Here is a 17877-nt window from a genome sequence, read left to right on the forward strand (position 1 = left end):
GTTGTTTCAACAAAGGCTTCATAGAGCAGCCGTGCACTTTCCTAGTGCTTCTATATTGACTCAAATTCCATGGAGAATCAGGTAACTGATTATTGTAGTTCATTAATCAGGTTACTTCATTTTACCCCAAACGTAAAAGCATAATCAAGCACAAAAAATTGCAAAAATAAGAGGAAAAATCAAGTTTTCAATAAGAAAAACTTATTCTAACTATAAGTGCCAAATGCAAAATAATGTGCAAAAAAAAAAAAAAAAAAGCAATTATTGGAGTATCAACATAAATCAGAAATTGAAATACAATATAAACATCACAAATTGAAATACAATGTTCAAGTTAGAACTGATCACCTTGAAGAACAGACAAGGCACATATTACCCTTTTTTTTAAATAACATATTGTTTAGTCCCTCTATTTTGAAAAACACATTTTAAGGTCTCTATCTTTTGCCAATATTAATCTTGTGGTCATTTTAGATTCTTAACCGAACATATTTTAGTTTTTAGGACAACCACATTACAATACAAGTTGACCATGTTACTCAGGGTTAATATTGGTAAAAACTAGGGACCTTATAATGTGTTTTTCAAAATAGATGGACTAAATAGTGTGTTAGGCAAAAACTGGGGGACAAATAAATTATTTAACCCTGAAAAAAACAATAAGCTCTACATTAGAAATAGTCATTAAACCATAATCATCATCCCATTTTGAATAATCCCTTTAAACAATGGGCAAAACTACAAAAACTTTTCTGTTTACTTACAATATAACACCTCAATAACTGCATTTTGAGAACATTTTGGCAAGCCTGACAATATTTCAGATACTTGTAACGGAAAAGTTGTTTCATTTTCTTTCAAAACGACCACCATCTTTTCCAGCACTCTTGAATTGTTGAGTAGAAATTGAGCAAAGTTTAACATATGCTCATGTGTACAATCTGTCCTCGGAAAGCCAGTGATCTTAATAGTCTTCAGGTGCGATTCCAAACAATTGAAAACCGTTGTATTTGAAATCCAATAATTGTTCTCAATGTTATCATGGGCCTAACAAGGGAAATTGTTATTAGGCCAAAGAAATTAACAAAACATGAAAAATAAACATATATAACATTAAGCTCTATACAACTAAAAATATTAAAAAACTTTTTAATGCATAAAATATTAAACTAAATTTGTTATTTAGAATGTTTCCAGAAATTACCATGGTAAGGTAGTTAGTCCGCATATTGATAACTAATTTCTCAAGCAGAGGTGAAATATCAAGTAGCAGTTCAATTCCAGAATGGTGCTTTTCTAAATGAGCAGATTCCAGAGTCAAACATTTGATATTTAACACAGGAGAAAACTGATCACTCAACTTCATAGCCGACATTGCCTATAAACATAATCGATTTTAAAATTAAAAATTGTCAAGTAATTAACTTATTACGAAGGATGAAATGCTTATTTTCTTTACCTCCATAAAGTAAGTATCGACTATTAGCTCCTTCACATGCTCAAGCTGGTTCAAAATGTCTTCAATCATTCTTTTATATATCTTCATACGAAAGTCGAAAATAATAGTAGCACAAAGTGAAGATGGCAAATTTAGTAATTTAACTGTTTTAACATTCAAACCAACCCGAATGGATAAATCCTCAAGCCATGGACAAGAAATTTCTAAATCAAGCTCATTGTGAACATCTCCTAAAACCAATATTTTCAAGGATTTGGAAGAAATAACCAGTTGTTGAATCCCACGACAGTACAATAACAACAACAACAAAGCCTTAGTCCCGAAATGATTCGGGGTCGGCTAACATGAACCATCATATAAAACCGTGAAAATCAAGTCGTGTCAGCGACACAGATTCGCTCCCTCCACTCCGTCCTATCCACTACCATATTTTCCTCAATTCCCAATAAACTCATATCACTCTCGATCACCCTCCTCCAAGTTTGCTTAGGTCTTCCCCTACCCCTCACCACTACATCCCTTTGCCACTCTTCGGTTCTCCTAACCGGCACGTCAAGCGCTCTACGTCTCACATGGCCAAACCACCTTAGTCGGTTTTCTCTCATTTTATTCTCAATAGATGTGACCCCTACTTTTGTCCTAATTATTTCATTACGCACCCGGTCCTTTCTCGTGTGACCACACATCCATCTCAACATACGCATCTCCGCCACCGACATCTTATGGATGTGGCAGTGTTTCACTGTCCAACACTCCGTACCATATAACAATGCTGGTCTAATTGCCGTCCGGTAGAATTTTCCCTTCAATCTATTAGGCATGCCGGGATCACAAAGGAAACCCGTAGCACTCTTCCACTTCGACCAACCAGCTTTAATCCTATGAGCAACATCTCCATCTACTTCTCCATCCGTTTGGATAATAGATCCTAAATACCGGAAGCAATCCGAGGCCTGAACAACTCTCCCATCCAGGGTGATTGTCCCTGCCTCCCTACTCCTACGGCCGCTAAACTTACACTCCAAATATTCTGTCTTACTTTGACTCAACTTAAAGCCTCTAGATTCTAGAGTTTGCCTCCATAGTTCCAACTTCATCTCCACTCCTTCTTTCGTCTCATCAACTTGAATCCCACGACAGTAGTTTAATTTAAATGATTCAAGTAACAAATTGCTAGATATAACATTTTCAATTGCTTGAGCAAATAACTCTGTATCATTCATACTCACACCCCTGAGAGATAATTCTTCAAGGTTCCCACATGAAATTTCAAGAACAGAAATGTTAGCCAGGGAATAAGATTTTATAACCAATATTTTCAAGGATTTGGAGGCAATAACAATCTTTTCAAAAGCACAGTCAATTAATTCTAAGGATTTGAGTAAGGGAGAGCCAGATAGAATATGTCCCATGGCATGATGAGTCAAGTTACAACGTCCTATATTCAATGCTGTGAGACGTGGCCAATTTACCTTTCCACTAGGCATAAACCAACAATTTTCTGTGCTTAATTTAACAAATGAAGCATTGTCGAAAAGGATTTCTGGCAATATATAACCATAGTCCAAAAGGAAATAAGGCTGATAATTTACCCTTCTATCCGTTGAACTGATACGTAAATCCTCCACATGTTTTCCAATTGGAAAACAGATTTTCAAAGCAAATTGTGGATCCTCCTTATCATCAACATAACCATATTGAATGTGGAATTTCTCTATCTTTAAGCAGTCGTGCAAATCTAAGGTCTTGTCTATGAATTCAAGGTAGTTATCATAAGACGTACATTTTGAATCGATGAAGATGAGAACCGGAACTTGAGTCCACTGAGTCTTCCACCTTTTTGACAAAACACTAGTCCTGATAGCTTCTTCAGTTGAAGGTAAAAAGGAGAGAATATCGTGAATGATGGGATCTGGCAAATCACTAATTCGGTCTTCTTTCTCTTCCAACTTCTTGACCCTTTTCGTTTCCATTTCTTCTTTCCAAGACTCCTGTGAAAGATTACTAATAATATGATGGAATTGGTCTATATCTCAAATGTAAGGAATGGGAAACAAGAATGGTGATAATTATATGCGAGTTAAAATAGTCATAGAACGATTGATTTAATCTATACATCAAAATTCAATGCCTAAAGACACCTCCCTTCATGAATAGTCCTTTCTGTTCGTGAACAGTGGTGTTCATTCCTGAACAGTCTTATGGGTTCATGAACGAACGTGTTCATTAATGAACAGATATGTCCATTCGAGTTCTATTTAAAGAAAATGGAAATGTCAAATTTCATAAGATTTTGACCTAAGATGAAAAAGGAAGTTTGTTAAGGAAAACCAGCAAAAGAGTGATGGAGGTTGCAATTTTAAATAGTTTTGTTAGGAACTTCATGGTGTCTCATTAGTCCTTTAAATTTGCTTAAAGTGTAAAAATTGCATCCATAAATCTATAAAAACGCTATAAATATGTAAAAAATAGAAAGTTAATTTATTTTAAAGATTTAAAATCACAAATTAGGTTTTATTTTTCAAGTTTTGATTTTTTTTTACGGGATTAGACTAATTAAATGTTATTTATATTTTTATAATGACTTTGTAGTTTAAATAGTTTGAAATTAAATGTTTTTTTATGAATTAATTACTTATTAGTTATTGTAAATGGTATTTATGCTTTTCTAATGACTTTGTAGTTTAAATAGTTTGAAGTAGTAAATGTTTTTTTATGAATTAATGACTTATTATAAGGATCTGTTCTTTATCACTTAATTTCAGTAACAATCAGTTCAGTTCAGTTCAGCATTCAGTTTCAACAGTTTCAGCATTCAGTAATTTATCATTATTTATTATACTATAATAATTATTATTATTTATACTTTATCATTATCTATAAATTAGATAAAAGTGAAGAAATGATAGTTTATTAAAATATATATCGTTTAATAAAAAAAATTAAAACTAAAGTATGCATCTATATTTAAAAATTAGGAATTGCATCCATATTATGAATTGTTTCTAAAATTTACCGAATTTATCAATGTTAGGGATAAAATTGCACCATTTTAGACGTTAGGGGTAAAATTACTCCAGACCCAAAACGTTATTTTTGCACTTTAACCCTTAATTAGAATAAAAAGTTAAGAGTTTATATTCATATAAAAATTTGTATTTAATTTCATAGGCTTTAAATTATATGTAAATTTGTGTTTGTATGTACTTTGTATTTTTAATTTAAATTAGACTCGTTTTTATTTAATTTCATAGGCTTTTATCAAGCCAAGATTTTATCAACCCGATCTTTTATTTGATATTCAATTTATTTTTATCTTTAATAATATATTTATTTATTATTGATATTATTAAATTTATTAGAACCATTCGGTAGCATTCAGTTAAGTTAAGTAGCATTCAGTTAAATTCAGTTCAGTTCAGTTCAGTTCAGTTCAGTATTCAGTAGCATTCAGTTCAGTTCAATTCAGTTCAGTTCAATTCACAGTTCAGTTTTTTTCAGCGATAAAGAACAGAGCCTAAGTGTTATTTATGGTCTTATAATGACTTACGAGTGTAATTTGTGATTATATATATCCCCGCCAAACCCGTGTCTAATCTTTTTCAAAAATGTTGGTTGTCATACCCATATACATACACGTACCCGTATCAGTGCTTCATAGATTTGTTGCTAATTTGTAGCTTTGTCAACAGACTTAAATTTGATTTGAGTCCATATGTAGTTTCTATTTTACTGTTATCACGAACTCAAATTTGATTTCAGAGCTATTGTATTTTGATGTTATGTATATTAAATTAATAAGGGGACTAATAAGGGGACTAATAAATTATTTAACCTATATATTATATAGGTTAAATAATTTATTAGTCCCCTTATTTTTTACCTAACACACTATTTAGTCCCCCTATTTTGAAAAACACATTATAAAGTCTCTAAATTTTGCTAATATTAACCCTTTGGTCATTTTGTCTAGTTTTTTTAGACTTGTAATCGTTATATTTTAGCATAAACAGATAGATATAAAATAACAGAGTAACATGGTCAACTTGTATTGTACTGTGGTTGTCCTAAAAGTTAAGATATGTTCAGTTAAAAATCTAAAAAATAGATAAAAGGATCACAAGGTTAATATTGGCAAAATAGAGACCTTAAAATATGTTTTTCAAAATAGGGGACTAAACAGTGTGTTAGATAAAAATTAGGGGACTAATAAATTATTTACCCTAATATCAACTCATGAATTTTAGAAACTTTTATAACTAAAACCCTAACATTTTCAAATAAGAACAATTTAAGCTTTACATATCATTTCTTCCTGAACTTGTCCAAAAAACTTATAACAAAACATGAGAAATATTTGAATTTTTTGTTCAGTTCACACATAATTAATTAAAGATTCATTTATTTGGCTTTCATGGCTTGAGTGTTAGCCATGCAAGCCAACTAAGATTAATGGAACAAATTATATCTATAATTCAAAGCTATTATGGAAATTATGAACAAATTAACGTATATAATTAATTAAAGATTCATTTATTATTATAAATATGGCCGCCAAAATAATATTTATGGACATGTGCAAATAATCATAGTAATTATAGTAAATTATATTTATGTTCTCTAAACATTGGTTTTACTTTCATTATGCTCTTTAACTTTAAAATCGATTTAATTGGTTTATCTTTTTCATAACGATGATTTAGAATAAACGAAACAATTCAATATAGCTTTTATCTCATGGTCGTTTGGGTGCCAATAGTTATAAAAAAAACTTTATTTTCTATTTGTTTTAATCGCTAATGTAATAAACTATTATTTTTATTCGTTGTTACCCCTAATCTAATAACTTTATCATTCCTCACTTTTATTTTTATTCATTTTAATCTCCAACATAATAATATTATTTTTGTTCACTTTGATCATTAATTAATAAGTTAGCTTTCCTTTTTATTCATTTTAACTTTTAATTTAATACTTTTAATTTTATTCATTTTAGTCCCCAATTTGGAACTTTCATTTTATTCATTTTAGTCCATATTTTCGAACTTTATATTTTATTCACTTTAGTCCTTAATGTGATGTTTTCCTCTTTCTTTCAATTTCCTTTCCAAATAAACTTTTCAATTTATTTGTTATAATCCTTTGTCCAAATTTAAACTAGTTCTTTTTTATACACTTATATTCGAATGTGATATTAATAATATTACAAATTACTATTATTGATTTAATTGATTTATTTTTTTTCATAGCAATGATTTGGAATAAACGAAACAATTCAAGATAACTTTCATCTCATGGTCGTTTGGGTACCAATAGTTATAAGAAAAAAAAACTTTATTTTCTATTCGTTTTAATCTCTAATGTAATAAACTTTATTTTTATTCGTTGGAACCCCTAATCTAATAACTTTATCCTTCTTCACTTTTAATCCAAATCTAATAATTTACTTTTCTAATTCATTTTAATCTCTAGCATAATAATATTATTTTTATTCACTTTGATCCTTAATTAATAAGTTAGGTTTCCTTTTTATTCATTTTAACTTTTAATTTAATATTTTTAATTTTATTCATTTTAATCCCTAATTTGGAACTTTCATTTTAGTCCCTATTTTTTCACTTTATATATTTTTTTATTTTAGTCCTTAATGTGATGTTTTCCTCTTTCTTTCAATTTCTTATCCAAATAAACTTGCAATTTATTCAATATAGTTCTTTGTCCAAATTTAAACTAGTTCTTTTTTATACACTTATATTCGAATGTGATATTAATAATATTACAAATTAATATTATTGATTTAATTGATTTTTTTTTCATAGCAATGATTTGGAATAAACGAAACAATTCAAGATAACTTTCATCTCATGGTCGTTTGGGTACCAATAGTTATAAGAAAAAAACTTTATTTTCTATTCGTTTCAATCTCTAATGCCACCAGAATTAGGTTCAGCAGTTTGATGAATATCCTTGATTAATGACTGCACCGAGTTGATGAGTTGTCTACCAGACTCGGTGGCATGCAGATAGCTGAGTGATCCTTCATCATGCTGCCTAGTTTCCTAAGTATGACCAGTTGGTGGAGGAGTCAGAGTGATGACATGGTCAGTGACTGGAAGGGTGTTTTCGAGCTGCACTTGGTTTTCTGGAAGAGATGATTGATCGGCAGTAGTGATGGTCGGTGAAGTAGTAATCCTAATGCTGTCAGTGCTGACAGGGGCAGGAATGTTCTGAGTCAGCACATTGCTTGGAGCAACAACATTAACGAGAACTTGCTCGGTTTGACTTGTAGAGTTGGCGGAAGCACTCAAGTCGGCTTGTTCCTTTTGTGAAGAAACAGAGGCTTGCTTTTCAAGAGAAGCTTGTTGAGAAAAAGGGGTTTGCTTACTGAAAAACTTTAACTTAAGTGAGGAAGGATCTTTGGTCGGCTTTTGAACAGGGAGGTCAATGACAGTTTTCTGACTTGCCTTTACTAATCTTCTTCTGCGAGGAGTAGGATCAGCTTGGATAGATTCTCTTGAGTGAGAAGGAGAAGTCTCTTCTTGATCAGCATTGGGCTGGTTAGTTTGTTCTTGTACTTCATCTGCAGCCAACTCAGTATTAGTTGGGTCAGCAGCTTCCTCTTCACTCGCTGTCTCCTCAGCGTCATCCTGATCGATTTTTTCTTCTTCTTCTTCTTCTTCTGCTTCCTCATCATCCTGATCTTCGTTATCTAATTCTTCTTCCACCTGAGTGATGAAGTGATCATCCAATTCCACATCATCTTCTTGATGCTCAGCTTCAGTTCCTTGACATTGTGTGAAGTGAGAATCACCAGGAACAATGATGTCAGTAGGGATAGAATCAATTGGGGTCAGCTCTGAAGACTTATTCTTCTTCAGAGGTTGCTCAGCAGCATCGACTCTTTCTTCTGTATCAGGCTCATCTTGCCTGCTTCTCTTCTCGGCTGACTTAGGTCTCTCCTGACCTTTTTGAGAAGCTGACTTTAGCTTCTTGGCCTGAGGCTCAATATTCTTTGAAGGAGTCCCAACAGCTTTCCTTTTGCGGGCAGCTGGAGCCTTTGTTCTTTTGCCCTTCTTTGGGACAGTCTCCTCAGCAGGCTGATCACCATATTTGGCTTTCTTAACCGGTTAGTTATACTTCAGGGCACGCAGCGTAGCAGCTGTTATCTCAGAGCCTTGGGCCTGAGTTTCCTCGAATAGGTCAATCTGATGGTCTATGAGGATTCTGGTTATGAGTGAGCCCAGCCTTAAAGTTCCAATGCTCCTTTGGAAGCCGGCAATTAAGAAAACTGGCATATTGATGGGCTTGAAGGTCATCATATGCCATATGAAGCATTGCTCGAAATTTGTCGCTGAGCTGGTGCAATTAATCTTGGGGTAGATGTAATTGGTCAGCAGGTAGTGTGCCATCTTTTGGTGCTGGCCCATTGATGAACTTGAGATTTCTCCAGAATGGACATGGGGTTTGCAGAAGGTGGCTTCGTACCCAGTTCCTTCATGATCACCAGTTCTCCTCAGCTTTGTTCCATCATTCTTCAATTTCAGCAAATTGGCAAGGTAGGTAGGGTTGATAAAGATTGTTTTCTCCTTTACCACGGTTACTAGGTAGTCCTGGTTAGCGTCAGCAACCCGTAGATTGTGGTAGAATTCCCTTACTAGGTCAGGATAAGTTGGATCTCTGATAGAGAACAGCTCCATCCATCCATTCTTCGATATCCATTCACAGAATGGTTGCTCGGTTGTTACGAAAGCCTCGGAGAACCATCTTGAGAAGTCTATCTTCCACTCTCTAACGTCTTCGAAGACTTTAGTGTAGGTTCTGACTTTGGTCGGCTTTCCTTTAGAGGAGGTAGCTTGGCCAGCTTTGCCTTTGCTCGGTGTAGTGGCCTTAGTCGTTTCAGGCAGAGTACTATGCTTAGAAGGTTCATCAGAACTGGTCTTAGGGTGACCGGCACCGGAGATGTTCACTGAAATCTTAGTCATAGTTTCAGAGAAGGGTTTGGAAGTCTTGAGAGTTTTTTTTAAGAGAGAGAATGCTTATGCCTAAGAATTCGGTAAGTGTAAAGTGATAAAAATGGGGATTTGCCCATTATTTATAGCGGTGAAAAGTGGATCTTATCGAATCCATGTGTCAGTTTTGCCTTAGGATTGTCAACCGACAATGATCCTGGCTTTTATGACACATTCGGCGCATAAGTCATCCTAGGTGGCTATTCGCGTGCTCTAGCATTAAATGCAACGGATCTTATACTCAGCGTTTAGAATACTAAGCGTTTTATATTCTGAGTGGTCAGTTTTATACAAACGGATGATTTCTCAGTTTGAGATAACTACTCGGTGCCAATGTTTGCTCAGTATGTGATATTCATTCATTTAGCATTAATCACTCAGCATACATCTATTCACTCAATAAATAATAGATCATTCAGCATGTTAATTCACTCAGCATGAATCTATATTAAGAGCTGGAATTTACTGAAGAGGATTAAACATACCAATGGCTTCTCTCAGTATACTGAACTGTTCACGAGCCAGTGGCTTTGTGAAGATATCCACAAGCTGCTCATCCGTTGGGACATAGGTCAGCTTTATCTCACCCTTGAGTACATGGTCTCTAATGAAGTGATGTCTTATGCTGACATGCTTCATCCTGCTGTGTTGAATTGGGTTCTTTGATAGATCAATTGCACTCTTGTTGTCGCATTTGACCTCAATTGTCTTTGTTTGAACACCATAGTCTTCAAGCTGTTGTTTAATCCATAGGACTTGAGCAACACAGTGTCCAGCAGCAATGTACTCAGCTTCAGTGGTAGATAAGGCTACTGACGCCTGCTTCTTGCTGAACCAGGATACAAGACAGCTTCCTAAGAAGTGACATCCTCCAGAGGTGATTTTTCGTTCAAGCTTGTCTCGTCCATAGTCATCGTCAGTGTATCCAATGAGTGTGAAACAATGAGTGTTGGGATACCATAAACCTGCGTTCACTGAGCTTTGCAAATATCTAAGGATTCTTTTTACAGCTATGTAATGAGATTCCTTAGGGTTAGATTGATATCTAGCATAGTAGCATACTGAGAACTGAATGTCCGGTCTACTTCCTGTTAAGTAAAGTAGAGAGCCTATCATACCTCGATACAATTTGCTGTCTACCGACTTACAATTCTCGTCAGCGCAGAGGACAGTGTCAGTGCCCATAGGAGTAGATATTGGCTTGCAATTTTCAAGATCATATTTCTTCAATATCTCCTTGGCATATTTGGCTTGACTGATGAAGATGCCATTTTTCCCTTGCTTGATTTGAAGTCCAAGGAAGAAGTTGAGTTCTCCCATCATTGACATTTCAAACTCAGTATGCATTTGCTTGCTAAATTCCTTGCACATTGACTCATTAGTAGCACCGAAAATAATATCATCCACATATATTTGAGCCAGCAGGGTATCTTTACCCTTTCTCTTAATGAATAAGGTTGTATCAGCTTTGCCTCTGACATAGTTTCTAGTCAGTAGGAAACTGGTCAGCCTCTCATACCAAGCATGTGGTGCTTGCTTGAGGCCGTACAGAGCCTTTTTGAGTTTATAAACGTGGTTTGGGAATTTAGGATCCTCAAACCCTGGAGGTTGATTAACATAAACTTCCTCGTTTATAACTCCATTAAGAAATGCACTCTTAACATCCATTTAAAACAGTTTAAAGTTCATATAACTTGCATAAGCGCACAAAATTATAATAGCCTATAGGCTTGCCACTGGGGCAAAGGTCTCACTGTAGTCAATACCTTCTTGCTGACTGTAGCCCTGAGCTACAAGCCTTGCTTTGTTCCTGACTACATTTCCTTGCTCATCCAGCTTGTTGCGGAAGACCCATCTTGTTTCAATGGTCTTCTGACTCCTTGGGTGTGGCATTAACTCCCATACATCGTTTCTTCTGAATTGGTCAAGTTCCTCTTGCATTGCGCTCATCCAGAATTCATCTTCCTCAGCATCAACGAAGTTCTTAGGTTCCTGAACTGAGACGAAGGCTACGTTGCTGAGGTATCTCCTGAGTTGGTTTCTTGTCATCAGGGTATTCTCAGCGGCATCAAGAATAGCACTCTCTGAGTTTCCTCTTGGTATCCTTATCTCCTTTGGTAGATTGATGTCTTGTGCTGTCTGTGTTTCAACGATCTCTGCAGGTGTAGACTGGTCAGTGAAAACAATTTGAGGTTCAATTTACCTTTGGTCAGCCCTTGAGGGAATGACTCAGCGGCTGTATCTTGATCAGCGGGTACTGAGTGTGGATCATCCTCGGTCAGCGGCAGATATCTTCCTGCAGGGTTAGTTTCGTCGAACTCAATATGTACTGACTCTTCTAAAACTTGAGTTCGTTTATTGAAAACTCTGTATGCTTTGCTGTTTGTTGAGTAGCCTAAAAAGATAGCTTCATCAGCTTTTGAGTCAAACTTAGCTAGGCTATCTTTGGTGTTTAAAATAAAACATTTACAGCCAAAGGCACGAAAGTATCCAATGTTGGGCTTTCGTCCTTTCCAAAGTTCGTAGGGGGTTTTCTTTAGTATAGGTCTAACAAGAGCCATATTAAGAATATAGCACGCTATGTTAACAACTTCTCCCTAAAAGTACTTTGGAAGCCTATGCTCACTCAGCATTGTCCTGGCTATTTCAACCAAGGTTCTGTTCTTCCTTTCAACAACCCCATTTTGTTGAGGCGTCCTAGGAGCAGAAAAATTATGGTCAATGCCGATGGCTTCACAGAATTCAACAAACTGTTGGTTTTTGAATTCTCCACCATTATCACTTCGGATGTGAGCCAATTTTAGGTCTTTATCATTTTCAAGTTTTCTAACCAAATTTGAAAATGTCTCAAAGGTCTCATCCTTGCTACTCAGCAAGATGACCCAAGTGTACCGAGAGAAGTCATCTACAATGACCAAGGAAAATCTTCTTCCACCCAGACTCAGCGGCTGGACTGGACCGAAGAGATCCAAGTGTAGTAACTCTAACGGACGCTTAGTTGAGACAATATTTTTACTATGAAAAGATTGTTTGGTTTGTTTTCCAGCTTGGCAAGCGTGGCATAGTTGATCTTTTTCAAATTTAAGTTCTGGCAGTCCCTCAACCAATTGCTTTCTTGCTAATTTGGCCAGGAGGTCCATGCTTACATGACCAAGTCTCTTGTGCCATAAGTTCATCATATTTGTAGGTGGTTAAGTCTTGAGCCAATGAGTTCATCATATTTGTAGGTGCTTACCCCTCGAAATTCTTCATTGAGATCTCATGGGTCAGCAGTGAGCCAATGAGTTCATCATATTTGTAGGTGGTTAAGTCTTGAGCTTCCTCAACAGCAGTCTTCTTTGCTTGCCAGTTTTTAGGAAGACTCCTAAGAATCTTCTTGACTTGTTCTTCCTCAGTGAAGATCTTCCCAAGTCTCTTGAGCTCGTTGATGATGTTTGTAAACCTTGCATTCATGTCAGAGATTCCCTCATCATCATTCATCTCGAACAGCTCGTAAAGTCTCATCTGCTGGTTCACCTTGGACTCCTTTACTTTGTTGGTTCCTTCGTAGGTGACCTCTAGCTTCTTCCAGATCTCTTGCGTTGACTCACAACCTGATATCTTATTATATTCTGCAGCATCAAGCGCACAATGAAGCATGTTTATAGCCGAAGCGTGATTTTGTAGCTTCTTGAGATCATCCTCTGTCCATTTGGCCTCAGCTTTGACAACTGTTTGGCCAGCCACAACCTCAACAGGAACAAATGGGCCTTGGACTATTGAAAGCCATGCACTCATATTTGTTGCCTGAATAAAGTTTTTCATCCTATTCTTCCAGAAGGTGTAGTTAGACCCGAAGAATAGGGGAGGCTGAGTAATGGACAACCCCTCAGGTAAGATCTGAGTTGTCTGGTTTCCTGGGAGAAACCGAGTGCTGTTTTCAGCCATAGTGGGGATCAGCTCAAGGTAGTTAAACCTTTCTCAGTGAGCTTTTAAGCTCTGATACCACTTGTTGGTCCCTTATAACGTAACAAGTTAGTTCCAAGGGGGGGGGGGGGGTAGGAACTATTTAAAATTTTATTACGTTAAGGCTGACTTCTTTTTCATTGAAAAAGGATAACATAGTGCGCTGAGTAAATTAAGACACTAGCTTAGTCAACTGGTGACTAAGTCAGCTTCTTTCTTTGAGTCAGGAGATAGCACTTGAGTCTATTCCTAAACTCAGATACTCAATGTACACAACTCAGCGTGACCTCTTTACTTGGTTAGTTTTGTTTAAGCAAGCAATATATATATTAAGGAGTTTAAGGTTAGAAAGATGTTACTCAGCAGATTTATCCAGGTTCGGCCTCTGAGCCTACGTCCTGTCCTCGGAACACGTTCCGAGCTTTCAAATTCTCTACTGAGCTCTTTAACGGTAGAGCATCAAAACTTTTACAACTTAGAAGCTGAGTATAACAAGAGTACCTTCCTCTATACCTCTACTCACTCCTAATCTCTCGCTGAGTACTATAACCGAGTACTCAGCCTCTCCTTTCTAATATCTAGAAATGATAAAGATTTGTCCTAAACAACAATTGCTAAGACACCTTAGATGATTGAATAATCACTCTAGACTTTTACACGAAAGATATAGAATTTGGTGTAAGTATTTGCTTTGCTTTTTCTCGCAGAACTTTGAGTAGAATTTTGGTCAGCATAATGGCTTGATAAAGTTCTGTGTTGAAATGAAGCAACTGAAGGGCTCTATTTATAGAGACGTCTGAGGCATCAGTCATTTCGAATTTCTAAATAACCGTTGGAGGGAAACGGCTTCCTGTCGTTGTCACTCAGTCTTGCTCAGAGCTCTCGGCCAATCAGATTTGAGTAGCTTCTGTCCTCGGTCAGCTTTTAGTCAGTTCGGAAAAATGTCTCTCCATTTATGGTAAGGTCAACTAGACATCGTCCTGTGTCTTCTAAACTTTACCCAAAGTGGAAACACTTTGTCTGGAAGTTGTTCTTGCTCAGCTGCTGTCTTGTACTCTTTGTCGATTCAACTCAGCAGCTTCATTCCGAAGTTGTTCAACGAAGGTCTTCTAGATCCTTCTCTCGCTGAGCTGTGTTTTGTTCATAACGACATCGTTTTGCACACGCGGGCCGAGTGGTCTTGATCTGTTTGACTTGGGCTTTGACTTTCGTATTGGGCTTTAAGTCATTTAGTTTTTATGTCTTATAAACAATTTAACTCAACATTGAACAAACACATTAGTGTAATAAATCAAAGCATTTAAACTTAGTGTGTTTAGAATATATTTAAATTTACTTAAATAATTTTGTCAAATCAAAATCATGTGGAAAGGTGTTTCAACAAAGATGATCGCCCTAGCATCCACCAAAGAAGCATAGTGAACTGCCACATTCTCGGAAGGCACCTCCACTTGGGGGTCGTCGAGGCCAGCATCTGGAAAGTCTCGCGAAAGAGCCGCCAGGATGCGCTCACCGAAAGAGCCGTCGGAGTCCACAAGCTCCCTCCAGGCGTTCCCAATCCTTCTCCCGCCTCTCTTGCTCCGCCTTCAGCTCCTCAGACAACCGGGCAGCTTCCGTAGTCTTCTCTTCTAGCTTCTTCTCCAGGTTAGCAAGTTTCTCCTTTAAACCATCTGCCAAAGCACTTGCTGCCTGGGCATTGGATCTGGCGAGAGAGGCCTCATCCTCTAGCTCTTTGAGGCGAGCTTCATTCACTGCATTCATGGAAAGGTCCGCCTCCACAGCGTTGCAGTGATCAATAGTCTGAGATAGATAAAAGAAAGAGTAAGTTAGAAAAGAAAATCACAAAAATGTGTCAAATTCAGAAATAGCATTTACCGCTAGAGCCCGACGCTTGATCATCTTAAGATGAGATAAGGTCTTGTATTTGGCCCTTGTCTCCAGAACAACAGGGAGTTTGCCAATGGCTTCTTCAATGTCGTGCATTATGTGCTCCGAAGCTAGGACCAATCCCAGACCATAAGTGGATAGCCAATAGCCCCCAAGAACATCAGGCTTCGAGGACTGAAAGTTGGAAGTATATAGAAAGAAAAGGTGTACCTGAGAAAAGGAAGAAGATAATAGGGAGACTTTGGGAGTCTTAGCCGGAACCATCTGCTGATCCGGCTCACCAGCTTGTGAAGCCTGCACATCAGGACTGGCCACCCGGGCGTTTTTCGAAGAAGGAGGGGATTGAGCTCCGGAGGTTGCAGGACGCTTCCTGTCCTTCTTGCTGAGCGCAGCGTTCGCCTTCTCCTGGGCAATCAGAGCTGCTTGAAGCTTATGCCTCTCTGTAATAGCATCCTTGGCGTTAATCCTCCCCCTGCAAGAAGGGGTGAAGAACAAAAACAAGTCAATAAGGTGAATCAAAAAGGAAGATACCTTCAAAAGCATAGAAATTATTGTAGCGAATCTCTCCGTCCCGCATTGTTGCCAAGGGTTCGCCAGATTTCATAATAGTCAAAGCCTGGTCATACGTCCAAAAATCATGCTTGAGGGACCGAAGGATCCGCAGGGTACTCTTCTCCTCCTTGGTAAGGTAAAAATTTTGATTCGCCCTTTCTTTTGGATTATAGTTCCATGCGGCAGGAAATCCAAGAGGTACGACCTCCACTATCTTCACAAAGAAAAATCTTTGCTCCCAACGGTGGACGTTTGCCATCTTGCTATGAAAAAGGGAGTGCCCTTTTAATTTGGAAAAAGTAAGGTGACTTTCCACCCCGCGCTTGGATATGGTGTGAAGAGTTCGGAAAAGGCGAGGGCTCAGAATTAATCCTAGATTCGCCGCCAAGTAAGTATCTAAAATTAAATCTAACCAACCATTTGGATGTAGTTGACAAATAGGGATGAGGAAAAATTCGAGAATGTCCCCAATCATTTTCGGGACTGGATAACTAAAGCCCCTCTCGATATGGCTTTGGTAAACTGTGAAATAACCCCTAGGAGGGGATGCAGGTCTTTGATAGGGCGTGGGAACCATACAAGAAGCTGCTTGGAGCCAAGGATATAGGGACTGAAGGGTTATCAAAAGGGAAAAGCTAAAACTGTAAGAAGTCACTTCCATTTTAGGAGCCTTTGCCCTTTTCTTTTTAGGAGCAGAAGAACTCGCTTCCTTTCCAGAAGTGGGATTCTGGGTTTTCATGGATGCGGTAGGAATACGAAACGAAGAAGGAGCTAGGGAATAGTTCTAATTCAAACTTGAAGTTCTCTCGAAAGAGGAGGTAGAGGAGGAAAGAAGCATTAAAGCAAACAGAAATTCAAAAGAAGAATGGAGAAACTATAGTAAAAGGATGAACTTACATGAAAGATCAGAGAGGAGAGGAAAAGCTTCTGAGGATGGCTGAAGAAAACCGTAGAAAGTAATGGTAAGTGTCGAGGACAGCCACGTGTAAGAACGTCATTGGCTTAGATAAAGGCGCCTGTCAGGAACAATAAATGCTTATAGCATGCGAGGAAGCTTAGAAGTCCTAAAGAACTTAAAGGACCATTTAGGGGGGGCTTCTGATAACATCCGCCATGAAATGTGAAGGACTAAGTGGGAGATATTCCCTAGCAAAAAGGGCTTAAAGAGAGAAAAGACCCTCCTTTAAGATATATATGGCGAACAGATAAGGATACGACGTCGTCTTAAGCATTCCTTCCGGTGATCCGCCACATAGCACATAACAGGAATACGATGTCGTGCCAGGGCTACTTACAAGGATCCGCCCAAGAGGGGGTCAAAGGGGATTCACCTCATACGGCAATACCCTTTGTTAAGCCCAAAATATACCTAAAATATCATATATAAATACGTTAAATTTACATTAAAATCATGCTAATTATATTCATTTGGAATACTTTTACGTCTTTATTTACTTCTTTGATGCAAGGTACCTAAATATTTGGTAAAATCCAAATAGGAGCAAAACGGAGCTAAAACGGAGCTAAAATGGAGGAAAAACCTTAAAAACGTACCGAGAATGCATATCAGCCAGAAGAACGCTCGAGGAGGATGAAAAACAGTCGAACACCAGGGAGGAAAACTCTCTGTCGCGACTGAGATTCTCAAAATCTCAGTCGCGACTTACGGAGGCCAGACCGGGGGAAAACAACGTATTCAAGCTCGCCCCTATACCCCCTGTCGCGACTGAGATTTTCAGAATCTCAGTCGCGACAGCAAGTCTCCCTGCACACTAAACACATGTTTAATTCAGAAAAACGCGTCTGTTCGTTCGGATAAAAGCAACCCTTCACCAGCAGACACGACCCGTCATTTACAACCCTTCACCAACTATAAATAAGTGATCCATTTCAGAAATCAAGGTTGGTTAAGTTGGAAAAGTTAGAGAAATTAGAGAAGAAAGTTGTTATGTTGAGTTTCTGATTCAGGAAAGAATCAGAAAGTTAGATTTCATTCCTGTAAGCAATCGTGTTGTACACGAATTG

The sequence above is a fragment of the Euphorbia lathyris genome, chromosome 8 (genome assembly GCF_963576675.1).
Source record: "Euphorbia lathyris chromosome 8, ddEupLath1.1, whole genome shotgun sequence".
Taxonomy (NCBI): Eukaryota; Viridiplantae; Streptophyta; class Magnoliopsida; order Malpighiales; family Euphorbiaceae; genus Euphorbia; species Euphorbia lathyris.